This window comes from Daktulosphaira vitifoliae, unplaced genomic scaffold (genome assembly GCF_025091365.1).
Source record: "Daktulosphaira vitifoliae isolate Bord-2020 unplaced genomic scaffold, ASM2509136v1 Scaffold_3, whole genome shotgun sequence".
Classification (NCBI taxonomy): domain Eukaryota; kingdom Metazoa; phylum Arthropoda; class Insecta; order Hemiptera; family Phylloxeridae; genus Daktulosphaira; species Daktulosphaira vitifoliae.
The window spans coordinates 33256616-33265600 of record NW_026099574.1 but is presented as its reverse complement, the minus strand read 5'-3'; positions in this window follow the sequence as shown (position 1 = coordinate 33265600).

Here is an 8985-nt window from a genome sequence, read left to right as displayed (position 1 = left end):
CCAACAAAATATTTTTATATTTTTAAAAAGAATCCATTTGATGGAAGTTATTGATGCAAACTTAAAATATAGAAAATCACTACTAATATTAATTATATTAGCAGGCAAGTAATCCATAGATTCATTTTGTTCTTTTAAAATGTTTGATATTTTTTGTATTTTATTAAAACACCTACATTTTTTTCCATTACTGTTGTAAATTAGTCATCAATAGCTTTATATTGTTCAGTTCCTTTACTTGTGTAGTACTAAATATTTTTATAAATTCAGTAAGTGTAATACTTTGGGATTTTAATCAAATAATGGATTTAGGAAAAAATACATTATCTGACAAATTATTTGATTAAAAAATTTGCTTATACTTTTTGACAGTCTCTGCACGGTTTTTATTAATTATATTAATTACTTGTTTATTATTTCAAAATTGTTGAAATAATATAAAACTACATCTATCCACCTGGTTAAGATAAGCTGTGAAGGTAATACAATACCAATAGATTTCTGTATTTGAATAAATGATATTTTTTATATTAGCTATAAGTTTGACGATGTTTTTATCTGGTTTCTTATTTCTTCATCTATATGGTACAACCCATGTACTAAACAAGTTACTAGTATTACTTTAGTATAAAGATATTGAATTGTTTTACTCGTCTTAATCATGTAATCTAATACCAACAAATACTTTATCATATTAGCACTTTGTGGCTACAACATGTTTAATGATTTGTCAAAAAGCTTAAAAATAGTTGAATTAATTATAAAAATAATTATTGGGAATGTTTATATTTAAGTTTGTGTAAAAATATATTAGCAGTTAATATTGCTTTGCATAGTTTTTTTAGTTTTAGTTATTATCGAGATGGACATAATGCCCATGCACTCAGACCTGTTGGTCCATTATGCACACCTCATACCAAATTGTCTTGATTCGGTTTACCCACCTAAGTGTTATTACATTTCACCTATCATTGTATAAGGGTGGATCAAGTCATCCCTACGGATGACCAAAGAGTCCTGTATTTCTGGCCAAATTAAGTATTTCTGGGTCTTAGGTTTTTAATATCTTCTTTTTCAGGAAGAGGTTTACTCAAGTACTTTGATCTTAGTGTGGACAAGGCTTCACATTCGCACATAATGTGGAATGAGTCTTCCTCTTCTACTCCACACTTCCTGCACAATGGTGATTCCAATACTCCCATTGCGTTAAGATGTTTAAGCAAGTGACCATGTGTTGTCAGTAGAACAGTCAAAGTGCTCATTTGATGTTTAGTCATGTTATTAAGATCACCCAACAGTATACCAGGGGTCTTGATAAATATTTTAGATTGTGTAGGTACTACCAAGTACTTCCAGATTTCTCTGTGTTATTTTCTGCACCAATTCTTGGGTAGCACTTTGAGGGACTGCTCAGTGAGTTCTACCACTGGTTCTGGTCCAGCATAGGTGTTCTCTGCTCCTTTCCTGGCAAGAAAGTCAGTTCATTTCCAGTGAAACCATTGTGTCCTGGTACCAATACTAGTGTAACTTTGTTGAATTTTGATAGTGATTCTAAAGTTTCCCTGCATTTGAGGATCGCTTTGCATAAGTCTGCATTAAAATTTTTTCTCTTTGTGGAAGAAGTAGAAACAAATTCTTAAGTTTTTGTTAACTTTAATTTCTATCGAACCCTGGATGTGTTTTGCTATTTTAACATATTTAGTAGTAAATATTATCTCTGTACTAATATTAACATCACATATTTTACAATATAAAATAGAATTGATTTTTTACAAAATTATTTTATAAAATCATATGCTTTAAGATTTGTTAAGGACATTTTCAATATTAATCATCATTTATAAAAAAAAATTGTACAGTACATTAACAAAGAAAAAATAAAATAACATGCTAACACAACTAGTCACCAAAGGATTTAATTGTATCAATACCCTCAGAGAGTTTTTTAGTACATAAAGTTTATGTTTAACAAAATATTATTGATAGGTTAAAATCATGGATTTGAAAAAATTTGGAGCTTATATTTAATTTATAGTTGACTATGATTGAATCCGTGTAAAAATATCAAGGTAATTTTTAATATCAAATATATATATTTAGAAAAGGGTTTAAGAATAAGTAGGAGTAAGACAGAGTATATAGAATACGAGTTTGACGAGTAAAAAAATACTTAATTTAAAATTTGCTTTTGAAATTTAAATTTGAAAAAATATGAAAATTTGCGTAAAAAGAATTAAAAATTAAATTAAATTCCAAAAAATTTTTTATAATAATTTATTGATTTTTTAAACAAATTTAAATACCCATTAGCTAAGTTTTGGATAATTATTAAAAAACTCCTTAGAAATTTCAAGTCCTAGTCATAATGAATATTTAAAATAAAATAAAATTATATTGCCAAAAACTTTCATTTACTTTTTTTGATAATATATTGTTAGAAATTTCTTATTTTACAAAAAGAATATACATTTTTTTAAACAAATTGCAAATATTACATATATTGAATTGTTTAAATAAAGTGGTACAAATGAAATTTTAGTTGAGTTAATATTAGGAGGTCACATAAACGATTATAATTATTTTTGATACCTATTCAATATACATGTTTTACAAAATAAATGTGATTTATTATCAATTTGCAGTTGTAACATAAACAAAATACTGCTTCTGTCAAATGTTTAAATGAGCATACTTAGGTATATACAAAATTAATCTTTTACTACATTATTTAATCAAAAAATAATAATTATAATGATAAATTTTCTTTTGCTTTTTTAAATTACATACTTTTCTGAATTTATCAACCATGGAGTATTTTTCATGTAATATATTTTTATGTATTTTTTATATAAGGACGTTAACTTTATTTTTTAATGGAAACGTATATAATTAACTAGCTTATTTATTAAATAATGATCTAATAAAGAAAATAAATACTCAATTGTAACTTTAGATATTTTAGAAGTTATTATGTTAAAAATGTTTTCCAAACTATGGCAAGAGGAGTATCTTCTTCTTCTTCTTCCTCGCCTTAATCCCAACTACTTGGGGTCGGCCACTCTTATCCCAAACATCCACTTGACTTGATCTCCCACATCAGCTGTCCTCATATCGCATTCAATAGCATCCCTCCATCTCTTTTTTGGTCTTCCTCTACCTCTTCTTCCTTCAACATTCATTTCTATAACTGTTCTTACAGCTTCCAAATCTTTTCTTCTCATAACATGACCAAACCATCTAAGTCTATTTTCTCTCTTCTTATCCACGATTGACGCTATACCTATACTCCCTCTTATATGCTCGTTCCTTATTCTCTCTTTTCTAGTCACTCCACTCATCCATCTAAGCATTCTCATCTCTGCTACACTCAATCTCTACTCTACTTTCTTATCAACCGCCCAACACTCTGAACCATACATCATAGCTGGCCTTATTACAGTCTTATAGAATTTACCTTTTAGCCTCATTGGAATTCTTTTATCCCATAAGACGCCAGACGCTTCTCTCCACTTCAACCACCCGCACTTAATTCTGTGTCTTACATTCTCGTCAATACCACCACTCTTTTGCACAACTGACCCTAAATACTTAAAATTCTCTATCTATCCAATAACGTCCTTGCCTATTGTCACTGACCTCCTCATTTCATCTACCTCGTGTTCTCCTTTGTTAAACTCGTACTCTATATACTCTGTCTTACTTCTACTTATTCTTAAACCCTTTTCTTCAAGACCTGTTCTACACACCTCTAGCCTTTGGTTAATTTCCTCCCTACTTTCTCCTATTAACACTATATCGTCAGCAAACAACATGCACCACGTCACCTCTCCTTGTATTTCTCTACTAATTTCATCCATCACTATAGAGAATAAGTAAGGGCTTAAAGTAGAACCTTGGTGCACTCCTACTCTTACCCAAAAACCTTCTGATACTCCTCCTACGCTTTTTACCCTGGTACAAATGCCATCATACATATCTTCTATTATATTAATGTACCTTTTCGGGACTCCATTTCTCATTAATGTCTACTTTAAAACCTCTCTCGGTACTCTGTCATATGCTTTCTCCAAATCTATAAATACCATACACAGCTTTTTCTTCTTTTCCCTAAACTTTTCTATAAGTTACTTTACACAATACTGGCTCCATTGTTGACTTACCTGGCATAAATCCAAACTGGTTTTTAGATACCGATGTCTCATTTCTTATTCTCTTATCTATTACCTTTTCTCAAATTTTCATGCTATGACTCATAAGCTTTATGCCACTATAAATTCTACACTCCTATATGTCTCCTTTACCTTTAAATATCAGCACCACAATACTATTCCTCCATTAATTTGGTATTTTCCCTTCTAATAAGATTTTATCTAAAAGTTCCTTCAACCATCTTATACCAACACCGCCTAATATTTTCCATACTTCTACTGGCACTTCATCTGGTCCTACTGCTTTATTCTTTTTCATTGATGCCACAGCCTCCCATACCTCTTTCTCACTAACTAAATCTACCAGTCCCTCATTCCACGAGATATTCTCTAATGTCTCTTTTAGTTACTCCTCATTCAATAATTTTTCAAAATACTCTTTCCACCTATTATTGGTGATACATAGTTATTATGTTAAAAATGTTTTCTAAACTATGGTAAGTGGAGTATGACACTAAGAAATCTCTAGTGATAAATATAGTAGAACCAATCATTACATCAAACTGTTAATAACTTCTGAAATACTAGTTCAAAACTAGTTATTGAGCTGTTATACTATAAATTAGATCATTTTCTATTATATAAGCTAGTTATATATGTATATTGCCATTTAAAAAATAAATTTGACACTATTTTAAATAATCCTTGTTTGATAAATTGGAAAAAAAATATTTAATTTAAAGAAACCACAAAAAAAAAAATAATAATGCTATTATTTTTTGATTAAACAAGAGGATATCACTTAATAGATTGAAAATTAAATTGATTCATTTTATTTTTAATATCAAAATATAATTTCTACCAAAATAAATGCTCTTTTAACTATTAGGACTTAATATTTTACATACCCTCCAGATGATCCTGGCCGTCTGTAATCAACAGAATATTGACTTCCCCATCTGGTTGAGCTTGGGCTTATTAAACTTTCAAGACTGAAAATAAATAAAAAAAAACAGTATATTTAACAAATGCTTCTATTATATACCATTACTATAATTATAGTAAAAAGTAGTTCAAGAAAATAAAAAATTTTGGTTAATATAAATTTATTCTAAACAAGCTTAAGTTATGATTATTCTAATAATTTTAGAATTCAATAAAATGTGAACAAGATATATCTTTGCATACAGTTTTTTTAAATAATAAAAGAAAAATATCCCCTAAAAGATATTATAAACAATAAGCACTTCATTATATAATTTTCTTGTTAAACTATTTATAGTTAAATAACAGATCTATTGAAATGTTTTTATTCCAATTAAAAATTATATTGAAAAAAAAAATGAAAATTGCTTAATTTGATATTTTTCATCTAAAACAACAAGACATAACATTCCCAAGTGTTAGGTACGGTTTTCTTAATATAGTACCATTTCTTAGACTAAATTTAATTTCTATGTTTTGGAAACTCATTTTTAATTAAACAACTTATATTTATAATTTGCTTCAGGAAAGTAAAATTGTACAATTTAAAGTATGACTTATCATAAGGGATAATTAGTAAATTCATTAAAAAATTCACTTACAAATACTGAAAAAATTGTACAACACCCCAAAGTGTATTTACAATTTTTTTCTTGAGAGGTACACTTCTTTCCAAATTACCACCTAAAAATATTTAATAACAATATTTACATAACTTTTAATTATTTTAAATTAATAAAGAAAAATAGTAACTTACTTTGAGAGACATAAACCATGTTTGATTTAATTTAGTAAAATTACCAGATAAGATGAATAACTTAAATTAATTTTTTGTTATTCGATGTCTAACAACGTCAGTAAAGTTTACTCCCAACACTCAAAATCTGATAAGATAACTAGACAATTGCATATTTGGTTATCTATCGATAGAGAATAGAAGGGGCTATGCCACCACTCAATAAATTTATTCAAAATTAGTAATTAATTATTATGAAACTAAAAATAATTTTAACAGTCACTATATACGATAAATATACCTTTATTAATTAAAATAGAATATTTTGTCTCTTGGAAACCCACACAGTGGGCGCTCATTTTAAATAAAAATTGTTTTTCTCCCTATAATTTATAATTTGTATTATAGTTTTGTTTTTAGTATCATAAATAAGTATACGTAATTATTTGTACTTGTAAATAACGGACGGATTCTTATGCAAATACTATTCTTCAATAACTTAGTTAGAATAAGTTTAATTAAAAATATCAACGTATCGTAGTATATAGATTTTATGTATATACACATAATTTTAGCTTCAACGCGAAGCTATTAATGCATTGGTTTTATCATAGTGTTTCTTTTAAGGCTGTCCATGAAAATTCTCAGTTTCTCTAGACTGATTTGAATGATTAAATGTTAAAAGAACCCAATTTTAATCTAGTTGAATCAATCATCGTCAAAAATTAAAAAAAACACCCTCAATTTAAAAAATTTAGAAAAATATCTTAAAGTTACAATGCCGTTAACTTGTCATTTAAAAAAAAATTCTACATCGGTTCCCATTAAAGTTACCACAGGTATAAATTATTATTATTTTTTGATTAATGAAATCGTTCATGATAGTTGAATCACTTTTTATAAAATAGTATTTGATATTGAATTTTATAGTAACTAAAAAATTAAGTGGATAGCGATAAATATGGAATAATGAGAAAAGAGAGAATATGTATGTGATTTACAATTTGTTTTCTTCTTCTTCTTTTCTGGTCTTCATAACTCTCTAAGAGTTTTTGCAGCCATCACTAAATCACCCCATTTATCTTGATCCTGTACTATCTCCCTCCAATTATGTTACCATATACGTAAAAGAATTAATTTTTCAAACCTTATTAATTTAATTAATTAGTATTTACCTTGGAGTTTCTAGAGGATGTCTAGAGAAAGAATGAAGTCGTCTTATTTACTTTAAATAAACTTGAACGTGCCTGATTACTTCTTACACATTAATTAAAACAATTGAGATCAATGAACTGCGTGAATATTGATAGAACTGAGACATGCCTGGATCAATGAAGAATAAGCCATGGAAGTATACTACCGAAATATTGAGAGCATGCCGAGAGTATACTGTCCCGTTTAAGCCTTTTTTTAGTCCCTTTTATATTTCTATTTTGCTATATTCATGTGCAAAAAGTGTCAGAAACGCTGTTCTTTATTAAATTATTTATTACATGTTATCTTAAAAACTACAATACTATTCTGGACAAAGATTAATTATTTCATTACAATATTGACATATCAGTGAAAATTTATATTAATATTTATTATATACATGAAAGTATTAGACATTTGATATAGTTTATTGCTTAACAGATAATAGTGTTGATGTTACCAATTTGTAACAGTATAACAATTTTTACTTGACAAATAGTTATAATGATTTCATAGTTAATTGTGATTAAATAAAAATTGTAATAAGAGATCAATGTATCATAACAGTTTTTAAGTGTTTTTTTTTTGAGGAGGGGGGGTTAAATTCATTGATAAATTTGAATACAAAAAAATTATTGATTTAGTTGTAATTAAACTGATAAATATAAAAAACATTGAACAGGGATCAATAAAAAAATTATTAATATTAATTTTACTTTTTAACTTATAAAATGGTTCATGATAAATCAATCACTCTGTGTATATTAATTTATCAAGTTTAATTTGATAATTTTAAAAGTGAACAATTGGATTGTGCAAGTTTCATACGGTTTTTAACATATTGTGACACTTAGTAGACTATGTTAGTTATTTAGTTTTGTTTTAATAAATTCATATTAAATATAGAAATTAATTAATTACATTATTTAATAATGTAAATTTTGTGCATATTTGAAAGTTATAAAATGTATGTTAATGTTGTATCTTATGTAATATTTTAGAAAGTATCGTTAATCGAATGATTATTTAAAAAACTATTAAATGCTATCAAATGCTTGTTGTTGTTCACGACAATTTAGTATGAATGAAAAGGGACCTACCATTAATTCGTGGGTCAGTATCCCGTTATCTACTGTTACTTACTAATAATGTTATTTTGATTCTTTCCTGATAGCACTTATTCGCGTGCTTAAGTTTGGACTTGGAAATCCTAGTTCACTACAATACATTGCATTGTTAATATAATTTTTATTTTTCGATTAATTAAGTAGTCAATGATTAAAGAACCATGTCTCATATAAAAGGTGAAATCAGTATTCATAATCAAGGTATTTTTATGTGTCGTGGATATCGTAGTTATCATCATTTCAAAACTAACGAACAATTACACATATTAAACAATATATAACATAGTTGGAGAGAATAATTTTTCTAGTGATGGAACCATTATATTTTACATATTTTTTGAAGCGAAAATTAATACAGATAGGCGATTTTTGGTTACTCAACATGTGTGTGAATTAAGTCCCAAACTTTGGTTATTACATTAAATTAAAAAAATAATATAATAAAATGGAATAGCTTCAATACTATTATAGCTTTTCAACCAACTTACAAACAATTTGTTTTTAATTATTTGAATAATTGTTTTAACTTTTAGTACCCTTGGTCAAGCATTAGAACCTTTTATGGATTATTTGAAATAAACAAATGGTCATATGTAAAATAAAATATATATATTTTTAATTTTAAAAAATATTAGCCACAAATTATCAATTTTTATTATATAAATATATTTATAATCTTACTCTGTAACATTGAATATACTAATATTAATATCAGAATTAAAAAACGGTAGCACAGTGGGGTCGAGGCACAGTGTGGACGAGGCATAGATGGGACAAGTATAGATGATATCTGACA